This window comes from Conger conger, chromosome 8 (genome assembly GCF_963514075.1).
Source record: "Conger conger chromosome 8, fConCon1.1, whole genome shotgun sequence".
Taxonomy (NCBI): domain Eukaryota; kingdom Metazoa; phylum Chordata; class Actinopteri; order Anguilliformes; family Congridae; genus Conger; species Conger conger.
Genome location: NC_083767.1, coordinates 27,784,991 through 27,799,258, shown reverse-complemented (window position 1 = coordinate 27,799,258; position 14,268 = coordinate 27,784,991).

Genomic DNA, 14,268 nt, shown 5'->3' with positions numbered 1-14,268 from the left:
TAAAAATGTGAAAAACATATGGAATGGTTGCAATTTGCCAGGAAGAGGGTGCAAGTTATTATCCCCATGGACAGTAAGGAAGAGGGTGAGGGAGGCCATAACTAACCCAAGGATTGCAGTTGAAGAGATTGGTTGTGTCTTGGGGTAATCAAGTCTAATAATAAAATAAAAACATAAAATGGCACCAGACCAGCAAACCTTTTGAAAGGGTGGCACAAAGACAACCTTTACTGGGCACAATAAACAAAACCAAGCATCCTGAGTTTGTCAAACCTCACTGGAATTATGACTGGAAGATAACAGAATACTATGATCAGATGAGACCATAATTAAAAGTTTTGGCCATACACACCATCAACATGTTTGGTGGAAAATTGGAATGCATACAAGGAGAGGCACCTAATACCTATTGTCAAATACTGCAGTGGGTCATTGATGTTTTGGAGATGTTTTTGCTGCCAATGGTCCAGGGGCACTATTTACGATCAATGGTATAAAATCTGGTTGCCTCAGCTAGGAAATTGAGTCTTGGTCATAGGTAGACTGTCTGGCAGGACAATAACTACATGCATACATCAAAATGCACACATAAATGGTTAAGTAAAAACAACAACCATGTTCTTCAATGGCCATCTAAGTCTCCAGACTTAAATCCCATAAAAACTTGTGGTCTGAACTGATCCCAAGAGGGGGGTATCTACTTGAGGGACTTCCTGAGATTTGCAATTTAACAAGGGAAAATGAAGCTTGTCTGGACCTTGGTGTCATGACATGTGGACATGAGTTTTAGAAGCTTTCTACAGGGCTATTCTGTATTCTTACAGTTCAAATGGTTGACTGGAATGATCTCTATGCACAGGCTCCCTCAATCTTATTTCATTATTTGAATCAAAAACCTGAAATATCATGCCATAATTAATTCAATTTTTTTTTCTAGGGTTCATCAAATGGACGTGGATAGCCAGGGTCTGTCCCGGAAAGTATGTGCACTATTTCAGGCCGATTAATAGAATTGAGTATTTAATTCCTATTTAATTATTTTATTTACTTGATATTCGTGGTTATCAGATCAGAACAAGTGCTGCCAAGTTCATCAGATTGTGGTCTGAATGGAATGATTAATAGATACCAATAATGAGATGCATTCTTTTAAACTAATCTAAGATTAGTGGATCTACACAGCTGGTCTTGGCTTATAGCTACATTAGTAACAATTGGCTCAAGTGTCACTGAAGTCAGCTCGGATGACCGTGTCTCATTGTGCACCAGTGACCACCACTGGTTGATCAGGCACCTCTATGTGAAGTGTCCTCATTGTCCACATGCTGCATGTGAAGTGTCCTCCTTTGACTCATGTCTGTGCAAGCCCAAGAGGGCCCCATTTGTCATATACATCACTTGAACAATCGAGGATAATTGAATGTGTCTCATGTCAAAGTATCTCATTAATTACCTGTGGCCATACTCTAATCATCTTGGATAACTGCGTGCAGCCGCTCTGCTATAAAGAGCAGATTAATTGCATGCCAAATACAGGATCATACTCCTTATATAGACAAAGGGAGGCAGGGCTCTGCCCATGGCTAAATTGAAGTCGGCTACTGAGCTCATGAAGTTCCAGTGACTCATACACCATAATGGCTAACCTCACAGGACATTTGGGAACAAAGTGTTTGTTAGTGATTATGCACTGCACGTTGCATTTATATATGAAACGAGTGGACAAGTGAAGTTCATTTTTATATTTTCAGCATCGGCAAGAGCATGTAAAAATGTGCCTGTGCGAGAGCGCAAAACAGTATCTGCAGGATTTGCATTGCATTGAGCACTTCTATTAATTGGTAACTGATTCCCTCATGACTAAATTGAAGGTGCTCATAAATATAGTCTTAAAACGTCCTGTCATTTTGAAAAAACGTATATGACAAGCTGACAAAAGCTGAGCTCATTTTTGCTGATTTCACCAGGGTGTTTATGTAGGCTACGTACATATTATCCTCTAAACCTTAAACCGAGGGGTTTGCAGGTTTGTGCTTAAGACACTGTTGTCCCAGCAACAAGCTCTTATAAATTGTGAAATCATTTTATGAAACTGAACAGACTATCCCAAAACATCAACAATCTAATAGGGCTAACAGCTAGCGACGGCTATGAGATGGGGCCCAGTACTGCAGTGTGATAAGTGGTGGCTGACAAAGCTGTGCAGAGCATAGTAACAAATATTCACAAGAATTCCAAGAATTAGGGAGATAAGGAGTAAAACAATGAAAATTGTTGCAATTCTCAGTTCAGTGCAGTTCAACGCACTGCAAGCCAAAAAAAATAAAAATAGTTTTTCCACAAAAATGATTGACTGTCCCAATTTCTAATAATTGTGGAAGCAAGCCTATTTTTTATTTTTTTTACAATATTAACAATTTGGTCAGAAAGCTTGCAGGTTGTTTGTAATGCTAACCAGAAAAGAATCTTCTGATTCTTGTGTGTTTATTTTTTTACATACAGCAGGAGATTTCTGAAAACATGCCCAGGCTGTCACTGATCAGTCCACCAATGGACGGACGGATGGGTAAGTTTTCCATTAACGCTAGACAATTTCAAATGAAGGAATTTGTGCTGCCTTTCCTGTTATGTTTTTAACATATTAATTTTGCAACAAACAAGGAAAACATTGTATACTGTCTTTTAACATATTATCAAAAGTAAATGTTTTTGAGTTGCAGGAACTATTTTGTCATTAGTAACCCAGAGAGCACCGGAGGAAATTAGTTGAAAGTTTTTATAAATCTTACTACAGCAACTGGGCCTAGTTATTTCTGTCAAGGTAATGTGTACACTGTAATGTGTACACATTACCAGCATTTGCTGAAGCTAAAAATTAGGGATGGGCATGGTTAATCGATGAACTGGTTAACCAAAATGGACAATTGACCAAAACGGCCAACATCTTAGCTGGTTAAGGGTTAAGGTTTTATAGCAGTAGCTATAATTATTTGTTTTTACTTTTATAAAAACATTTCTAAGACTGTTCTGTATTTTCAGTTGTGGGTAGCCTACAGCAGTGGGGTTGTAGAATTTCAGAGTAGCCAAATTAATAACCACCATCTCGGACACGTCGCAGAGTTGGCTATGTTAAGTAACATTTTGAAGAGGATAATCTGTAAAAATAAATTATTGTAAATGTGTCGTGTAAATATGTTGCATCAAACTTGTGTTACGTAAAAAGTGCAACAAAAGCACCATGACAAATCTCTAAATAAAGGTTAACCTCTAAACGCGAGTTAAACACGAGTGTGATTAAACCAGAAAAGAGCGTAGAACATCACTTTTATAATTACTAAGGACTTATGGCCTTTTTATTTAGTTAAGATAAATAAAGGCTTTTTTGATTCAAATTGTTAGAGCCAGAATATACCATCGCGCAAGATCAGTGCAGGTTGAGAAAGAACAGACAAAAGACAGCAAAGATAAAAATCTGACCTTGCTGTGTATAACCTTATTTTTTCCACCAACGGCTGACCTCCCTTACAATGGCAGCCATTACAATGGCAGCCATTGTAAGGGAGGTCAGCCGTGACTTTTTATTACCTTTGAAACTAAATGAAACAGAAAACATCATGAGATTGGTTTTGAGTACCAAAATAAATTATAAAATAAAAATGCAAGCTAGTGTCCTTGAACAATAGTAGACAATAGTAAATGTGGAGAAACTGTTTGCTTGTTACATTTCCATGCAAACGACCAACTACATTTCTTAAAATCAGCCCAAAACTGCAAACCCATGACTTTCTGTGGGATGTGATTTCTAAAAACCTATTTTATCGCTAGGCAGTGGTGGAAATGCTGATATAACTGGTAAATGGACTACATTTATATTGCGCTTTTATTCAAAGCTCTTTACTATTAATGCCTCTCATTCACCCATTCACACACACACACCAATGGCAGCTGGCTTCCATGCAAGATACCATTCCTTGATTATTAATACAAGGATTCATTCACAAAATACCAAATACTCATAATAGTATCATCAGATGGCTGGTTGAATTTTAAAATATACAACAGAAACTGCAGAGATGGAAGTAAATCTAGCCACAATACACGGGAAATGTATAAGGCTGAACGGTGGCATATAAATAACTATTGCCCTGTGTGATTTCATGAAGCAGAATGCTTATCGTTTACATTATTGGACAGTATTTCATTACAACCAGTCAATCGCAATGGCCATGCGTGCCATGAAAATTTTTAAAATTCACATCCCTCCTCCCTATGGCATCTGCTACTTGACCGCTTGATTGACATAAAAAGTGCAAACTTTGTGAGAACTTTCTTACATTAAGTTACCATAACTAACTTATTGGTCGCTTGCACAGGCGTATGTTGACAGCACTGTGCAGAAACCCTGAATGCAAAGCTAACAGAAAGCTCATTCATTAATACCATTTATATTAATATTTAAATGACAAAAGAACAATATAAAAATGAGTGTGGAAGTAAGAAGCCGAAGAATTACCACTTCCATGCAGAATGGGAGGAAGAGTTTTTTTCCACCATTATTCAAAGTGCGCTTGCCTGTTCTACCAAACTAGCATTGCTATTCCGAAGACAGGAAACGTGAAGAGACACTTTCGAACATAAGAAGTATGACAGTGAGAGAACTGAAATCGATCAATCAACCAATCAGGTTCCATGCAGCAATGCAAGGTACATTTTTATAGGCTACGTTCAGTTTGCCGATAGTTTGCAAATAATTTGCGTGTCAGCAAAAGAGCTCCTAATAAGAGTAGCTGTACAACAATACAACATACTTTAAACAACAAAGACCTACATGGCAGAGTTGCCAGAAAGAATGACCTCAACACAACTGAAGTATCTGAAGTATGCAAAGGAAAACATCTGACATGTAGGTCTGAAGCCATTTAGAACAATGTGCTTTGGAGTGGCAAACCAAAATGTAACATTTTGGGCACCATCAAAGAAGGTATGTTTGAAGAAAAAAGGATGATGCCTATAGAAAAAACACCTTGCGAACTGTGAAGCATGGAGGTGGATCCATTATGCTTTGGATTCGTGTGGCAGCTGGGGGCACAGGAAATATTATGCGAGTGGAAGGAATAATGGATTTCACTAAATATCAAATTCTGAAGGCTAATTTTCAATGGTCAGTCCAGACATTGAAGTTGAAGAGAGACAGCAAGACAATGATCCAAAGCATACCTTGAAATCAAGTACTTCAATCATGAAGTACTTCCAGGAAAGACAGATGAAGGTTTTGGAATGGCCATTGCAGTCCCTAGAATTGAATGTTATAGATAATCTGCAAAGAGATCTCAAACATGCACAAAGAATATTTATGAGCTAGAGGTATTCTGGCAGGAAAAATGGGGAAAAATTCCAAAAGCGAGAATTGAAAGACTCTTAGCTGGCAATAGGAAGCGTACAGGGTACTAACTGACAGGGTTACCAAACTTTTGCACAATTTTGTACTTTTTCCTTTTTTTAGATAGATAGATAGATAGAAACCTTTATTGCAGGGAAGTCCTGATTACAATAAAACATAAAATTTATAAAAATGTACAGTTGGATCCTAGGGAATCACATGCACCATGCAAAATATAGGGATAAAATAATAAAATAAATAAAAACATAAAAAGGACATAAGACAGGGAATAGTGATCTGATTGTCCTAATTTATCCCAAAAGGCAGGTACATTCAGCCTCTTTTAGTATCATATCCATCACTAATTACTTGAAGGACTTCACCAGGATAAGGCAATCTAACCTCAATATATCCTGACATTTATTCCACAGATAAGGTGGAAATGTGCTAAAAGCGGTATTGTCCAGAATTGTTCTAGTTCTGGGTGCCTCTAATATAATCCAATCTTGAGATCTGATACGATGACCTGCAGACGCCTGGTCAGATAGAGGAAATTTGCCTAGCAAGGCTTTATAAATGAATAGAATGCTATGCTTCATTCTATGATGAAGAGAATACCATCTTACTATATAAAGCATAGTGATGTGTTCGGAAAACATCTCCCGTCATGAAGCGCAATGCGCTATGATAAATTGCGTCCAAGGGTCTTAGAGTACAGAGGCATGCCTGTACAGGACATCTCCATAGTCAAATAAGGGTAAGATTGTCACCTGCACAATCCTCTTCCTGTTGTCCAGTGAAAAACAGGATATATTTCTGTAAAGAAACCCAATTTGTCTTAATTTTTTTTGGACAAGTTGGCCACATGAGTTTTTAAAGAGAAATCATGATCCAGTCAGATACCTGAATATTTGTAGTACTGAACTTGCTCCAGTCAATGAGGATATGGCAATGTTTGGCTTAGTTGTATTCTTTGTAGAAAAGATCATGTACTTAGTTTTTTCAATATTCAAAACCAGCTAGAGCATGCTGTATAACAAGCTGATTGTAAGTAAGTAAGGGCCTGGGTGCCCAATGGTGCTGAGGAGTAAAGCACTGTGTCATCAGCATAAAAATGAGCCTTACAGTTTGCCATCTTGCCAGCAATATAATTTATATAGACTGTAAATAAAATTGGTCCAAGTATGGAACGTTGGGGTACTCCTTCCTTAACTTTAAGAAAATGTTTTAACTTCACATCCCTAACCGTAATAGCTTGAGTTCTATTTGAAAGGTAATCCTGGAACCATGAATAGGCTAAGCTATCAAGTCTGATAGAGGACAACGTTTTTATTACGATTGTATGGTCTACTGTATTAAATGCTTTTGCTAGAACTGTTATGATTATGCCGGTAAAGGACCCAAGTGCAGACCAGAGATGGAGCGCCAAAAACAGGGTTTATTAAGTCTTCAAAAATAGACAATGCTCAAAGGCCAACCACCGGAATAAAAAGTAAAACACAAAAATCCAAAGCTCAGAAATTACAGGGAACGTGAAACAAAAATTTTCTCCAAAATTCAGAACTAAAAAAAATTCAGCAAAAAATATCATTTACCAGGAACAAAAGTAACGGCGCAAAGGTAAGCAGAGCAAAAATTTAGACAGCGTTTCTCACCAGGCTTACAGGCAGATACTGGTACGATCTGACAAAGACAACCAAACAAAGGGGAGCTTAAATACCCAGAGGAGGCAACTAAAAGGCAGAGAAAACGAGGAACAGGGGGAACCAATCAGGGCAATGATTATGTAAATTAACTGAGGGGAGTGGCAGACAGAGGTAGGTGAGGGCGGGGTCAGGACAAGGAAAACAAGAGCACATGGTGAGGCAGACAATCACAGGCAATACTAAGACATACATTACCATGAAACATAAATATGAAAAATAATGAATTACAAAAAAATAAAGGATAATAAACAATGAAATAAACTCACAAAACACAGATCATGACAAGATTGATGAAAAGGGCTGCACATTTTTGTTTATTATCCAACGCTGTTACTATTCCATTTATAACCAATGAAGCTGCTGTAATGGTGCTATGACCAGGCCTGAAGCCAGATTACTGTGGATTAAAAATATTGTTGAAAGTTAAAAAGCCACATAGTTGTTGCTTAACAAGTGATTCCAAGATCTTAGCCAGGCAAGCTCATTGTGAGATGGGCCGATAGCTGTTTACTGAACTGGCATCACCACCCTTCAATAAATGGAAGAACATGAGCAGCTTTCCATGCACTGGGAATAGTCCCGGTCGATAATGACAAATTAAAAATATTAGTTACTGATTTTCCAATCAATGGGGCTGCGAGCAATGTCAACAATACTCTAGGTTTTGGAGAATTTGTGAAAGACATAGAGCTGAGGTCAGACGTGTCTCCTGTAGAGGACAGAGTTTTAAAATTTTCAAAAAGATTTCCAGCCGCTATAAAATGTTGGTTTAAAAAATCACTAATCTTGTCTATCAGTAATAGGTCCGGAATCAGTGTGGATAGTGTGGTATTGATGACCAAGGACTGGAATTCAGGGACTTGACAATTTTCCTACATTTTGCAGTATTACCCTGACTCTTCACCAATGACGAGATTAAATATTCAGATTTTGCCTTTTTTTTATCAATGAGCAATTATTTCTTAGTTTTTTAAAAACCTGCCAGTCAGATTGCGCCTGGGTTTCCCTTGCTTTCACCGATGCTTCATCCCTGACCAAAGTTCAGTGGATAAAGTACTCAAAAACCAGGGATTGCTTCTATTTTTTTAGTCTCTTAACTGGAGCATGCTTATCCACAGCACAATTAAATACAGTAGTAAAGTGAGAAAATGCTAGGTCTGGATCTGGAATACAACCAGCAAAGCTTAAATCACTCCAAAATATATCGTGCAGGAACCCCTGTTCACAGAAACTGTAAAAATGTATTTTAGTAATAAAACATGGTGGTGTTTTTGAAGCTTTTATGTCTCTAATACTGGGCAGGCTTTTTTTTCTTTGAAACTGTAAAATTTCAAAGTAATAAAAATTGTAAAATGTAAGAACTTGCTTTAAAATTTGAAGAAATGTTTAACGTACCATTTAGAGGTCAGGTTCGCTTCTGTTCACTTAGGTATTCATTGTAAAAGTCTTTTTGCTACACTTTTATCCAGAATTATGTACAATAGGCCGATATGAATGAGATCATAGCAATATACATGCTATACTCTACAATATACACTTTATTGCAGGATATATCAATTAATCACACTACCTTGTTGTATGCTACATCCCGACAGTTTGTGGGAAAGCTATGTTGAAAGAGTTATACGAGATACATTCCCCTCAAAAAGTATTGGAACAGCAAGGTCAATTTCTTTGTTTTTGCTATACACGGAAGACAATTGAGTTATACAGTACTGTGCAGAAGTCTTAGGCACCCTAGACATTATTATATATATGTTTATTATTTTGTGTGTGTTAGTATAAAATAACACATTTCAGATTTCCAAATATTAATTTTCCAAAATATTTAATTTTACAGAGACATTTTTGTAAAAAAGTAACATATTGCTGTAAGCAATGGACTACTTTTGACATAAAATTGTTTTTGAAAGAATCTTATCTGTACAGAATGTTATACAGGTGCCTAAGACTTTTACACAGTGCTGTAGGTCAAAAGATGTACATGAGATGACAGATCAGAATCTCACCTTTTATTTCCTGGTATTTTTATTGAGATTTCTTAAACAACAAAAAATTTCAGCTCTTGTATCTGACCACCCAATTCATGGTGAGCAAAAGTAGTGGAACATGTGACTGACAGGTGTTTCTTGTTGCCCAGATCCTGTCATGTTAGATTGATTGGTTAAACAATAAATAGGTCTAAATGTGTATTCTTGGTTTTGGCTTTGGACTTTGTGAGACGGGTGCGTGGGGGTTGGACCCAAAATGCACGACTCAGAAACAATAGTAAAATAAAGTCCCGTTAGGGCTTTATTCGGGACGAGTCCCAGGAGCGTAGTCAATACAAGCAAAGTCCATACACGAAGATCCAGCCAAACAAATACAAAACAAACAAAAAGCACGGTGCCGAGGGAAGAGGCAATCTCGTAGTCGGTAGGCGTGCAGGGAGGTCCGGTAGCAGGAGAGCTGTCAGCGGGGCAGATGAACAGGCGGACGGCAGGCAGAGGCGTAGTCGTGGGCGAAGCGGGAGTCGAAACCATGAAACAATCAGCGGGGCAAAAGTACAAAAACGGTAGGCGGGGACGTAGTCAATAAACAAACGAAGGTCACAAAACAGAAATCAATAATCGATGGTCAGTAAACAGGCGTGGATCGTAACGTGTAATCAAACAGTAAATAATGCTCAAGAGTTGCGTGGAAAACAGAGGCAGGCAATTTCGCAGTGAACAGTAGCGCGACTGGGCTATAAATGCAGGTGTAGACAGGTGTAGACAATTAGTTAGAGCGTAGCAAGGAAATGGAAAACAGGTGCGATGGATGACAAGTTAAACAAGGAGATTAGTAATCGTTAGTAATAAACCTATCCTGCCCTAGCATTAGTAAATTAGTAAATGACATGCACGAGAAACGTAAGGTAACATGAACACATGATTAGTCTTGTTAGTTTCTACCCAATCCTGATCTAGCGTTAGTAGTTTTAGTAAATAGACAAATAGAAACATTAGGGGAGTGAAGGACAGAACGAGAGAGAGAGAGAGAGAGAGAGAAAAGGCGGAACGCAAGGTTTGCGGAAAAACATGTAAAAGTGTATGCATAACAACGACCAGTTAACGTAACAATAAACATAAATCGAAACATAACACAAAGCGAAACTAAGACGATAATCACTCAACATAACCAGGTAATATAATCGTAACGAAACATAACTAGACATGACGAGAAAATAAATCGTAACAAGAAATAAACTAAACAACATGACGAACCTAGACTAACATAATACATGATAAGACACTACGTGACTAAGACAACATGAAAAAACATAAATCAACATAAAACATGGTGAGACAGACCTGAAACGTGACACTTTGCCTGTGAAGACTGCATTTGTGTTAGAAAAGATTAACTGTCTTTGGGAGAAAAGCAATCCATTTTGAAGCTGAGAAAAGAGGGGGAATCGATTAGACCCATTGCACAAGCATTGGGGATAGATTGTACAACAACTTGAAATATCCTGAAAAAGAAAGAAACCGCTGGCATACTGAGCAACAGACATTGAACAGGTCGATCAAGCAAAACAATAGCAGTTGATGACAGAACATTGTGAGAGCTGTGAATAAAAACCCCAAAATATCAGTCAGTAACATCACAAACCATCTCCACAGTGCAGAGGTGAAGGTATCTCAATCAACCGTTCAAAGAAGTCTTAGAGAGCAGAAATATAGAGGCTATATCACAAGATGCAAATCACTCATCTGTAGTAAGAAACGGAAGCCGAGATTACAATTTGCAAAGAAGTAGAGAGATGAACCAGAGAAGTTCTGGAACAAAGTTTTATGGACTGATGAAACCAAGGTTAACCCTTACCAAAGTGATGGAAAAGTGGAGAAAGAAGGGATCTGCTCATGATCCAAAACATACAAGTCTGTGAAGCACAGTGAAGGAAGTGCAATGGCTTGGGCTTGCATCTGCTTCATTGGGCCGCTTCTGGAGTGGGCTCAGTAATCTTTATTGATGATGTAACTCATGATGGTAGCAGCAGGTCTCCCAGAGAACTCCCTTTGGTGCGTGACGTCACATTGGGAACACACGCAGCTCCAGGGGTGTAGCGATGGACGTGATTAGTTGTGTGATTGCACCGGGGCCTGGGGTGGGTAGGGGCCTGTGCTGGAATTTCTGCATCGGTGACAAGAAGACTGCTGTGTTGTACTGATGAACCGGCAGACGACCTTTGCTCATGCTAAAAATACCTTTGATTTGTATAGCATATCGTCCCCATGGTTACAAACCAATAACATGTTTTTATTTTGTATTCACAGTGCATAAAATTAAAATAATTAAATAGTATAACCACCACAAGGAAAAGGTGCTCTTTAATAATAGCCTACATGTTTATGGAAGATTTTCAGTGACTTAATTACATGCAATTGTGACATATAGTGCAATGTAATACACTTTTTGCTTTTACATAATGATGCACATTATCACAAACAAAACGCATATTGCATTCGATTTCATTGTCTGTTCTGTCTAGAACACGGGATGTATTGATTGTCAGTGTGCTGTTTTTGTGACAAAATGGTAATGCAATGCACACCATTGCATTTCACTCTGCGAACACAGATCATCTCAGAATCGTAGTCATGGCATTTATTAAACAACTGGCCTCTGTTTGCTTTTCAACATCATTGCACTGCTTTCAAGCCAATACTAAAATGTACAATGATGTACATTTCAATGGAAGTCTTTTCACAGTTCTGGGTGACTCATCATGCTCATGCTCACATATTATGAGAGTCCACCCCACCAAATCTGGCACTATCCAGATCCAGAAAGCGGAGAAATTGGTGTGTTGTTGTTATTATCACACATAGCATCCTACCCGGATTGTGAAATGTCAGCTTGTTTATGTGGCTCATATCCTACCAACAAATTTGCCATATTAAAATTTGGAGACGGGTTCATATATTTGTTTGTACATAAAACCAACATGACTCTAAATAAGCATGGCAACTACTATTATTTCAGTACCTGCATGGATGAATTTATTCAACAAACCGTTTCAAAATTACATATTTATTACCAGAAATATGTTCCAGATGTTACAGTTGGAAATAACTGTTGTGTCAATATGAACACTGAACATTGGAAAATGATAACTCACATAATATGAAATGCTATGTAGGCTAGGCTACATTTGACTAACAGTCAGGTCCATAAATATTGGGACATCGACACAATTCTCCTCTTTTTGGCTCTGTACACCACCACAATGGATTTGAAATGAAACGAACAAGAATATGCTTTAACTGCAGACTTTCAGCTTTAATTTGAATAATAATTTTAATATTTACATCCAAATCAGGTGAGCGGTGTAGGAATTACAACAGTTTCTATATGTGCCTCCCACTTTTTAAGGGACCAAAAGTAATGGGACAATTGGCTGTTCAGCTGTTCTATGGCCAGGTGTGTGTTATTCCCTCATTATCTCATTTACAAGGAGCAGATAAAATGTCTAGAGTTCATTTCAAGTGTGCTATTTGCATTTGGAATCTGTTGCTGTCAACTCTCAATATGAGATCCAAAGACCTGTCACTATCAGTGAAGCAAGCCATCATTAGGCTGAAAAATCAAAACAAACCCATCAGAGAGATATTAAGACATTAGGTGTGGCCAAATCAACTGTTTGGAACATTCTTAAAAAGAAAGAACACACCGGTGAACTCAGCAATACCAAAAGACCCGGAAGACCACGGAAAACAACTGTGGTGGATGACAAGAATTATTTCCCTGGTAAAGAAAAACCCCTTCACAACAGTTGGCCAGATCAAGAACACTCTCCAGGAGGTAGGTGTATGCGTGTAAAGTCAACAATCAAGAGAAGACTTCACCAGAGTGAATACAGAGGGTTCACCACAAGATGTAAACCATTGGTGAGCCTCAAAAACAGGAAGACCAAACAACATCTAAAAAAGCCTTTACAGTTCTGGAACAACATCCTATGGACAGATGAAGCAAAGATCAACTTGTACCGGAATGATGGGAAGAGAAGAGTATGGAGAAGGAAAGGAACTGCTCCTGATCCAAAACATACCACCTCATCAGTGAAGCATGGTGGTGGTAGTATCATGGCGTAGGCATGTATGGCTGCCAATGGAACTGGTTCCCTTGTATTTATTGATGATGTGACTGCTGACAAAAGCAGCAGGATGAATTCTGAAGTGTTTTGGGCAATATTATCTGCTCATATTCAGCCAAATGCTTCAGAACTCTTTGGACGGCGCTTCACAGTGCAGATGGACAATGACCCAAAGCATACTGCGAAAGCAACCAAAGAGTTTTTTAAGTGGAATATTATGCAATGGCCAAGTCAATCACCTGACCTGAATCCGATTGAACATGCATTTCACTTGCTGAAGACAAAACTGAAGGGAAAATGCGCCAAGAACAAGCAGGAACTGCAGGCAGTTGCAGTAGAGGCCTGGCAGAGCATCACCAGGGATGAAACCCAGCGTCTGGTGATGTCTATGCGTTCCAGACTTCAGGCTGTAATTGACTGCAAAGGATTTGCAACCACATATTAAACAGTGAAAGTTTGATTTATGATTGTTAGTTTGTCCCATTACTTTTGGTCCCTTAAAAAGTGGGAGGCACATATACAAACTGTTGTAATTCCTACACCGTTCACATGATTTGGATGTAAATACCCTCAAATTAAAGCTGAAAGTCTGCAGTTAAAGCACATCTTGTTCGTTTCATTTCAAATCCATTGTGGTGGTGTATAGAGCCAAAAAGATGAGAATTGTGTCGATGTCCCAATATTTATGGTCCTGACTGTATGTGTGTGAATAAGCATATGTGAGATACAACTGATAATATCCGGTATACTGCAAAACAAATAGAAATCACTCACTTTTTTCCGAAGGACACTCACAAAGAACACACGGTCACAGGAACACAGATGTTTATCGAAGTGGAGCCAAACCTGAAGTACGTTGAAATGCAACATTCAAAATTACATGCACGCACTCCTGCACACTACACACACAGTTCTGATAACGTTGCACAGCCACAAATTACGGCCAACAACACCCATTAATGTTTCAACCTTGAATTTCGAACCTGTTACTTGCTTTACAAAAGTAAGTTCTAACAAGTTGCTACATACAACAGTAGTCACCTGCAGGCAGTCTAGTATGTAAC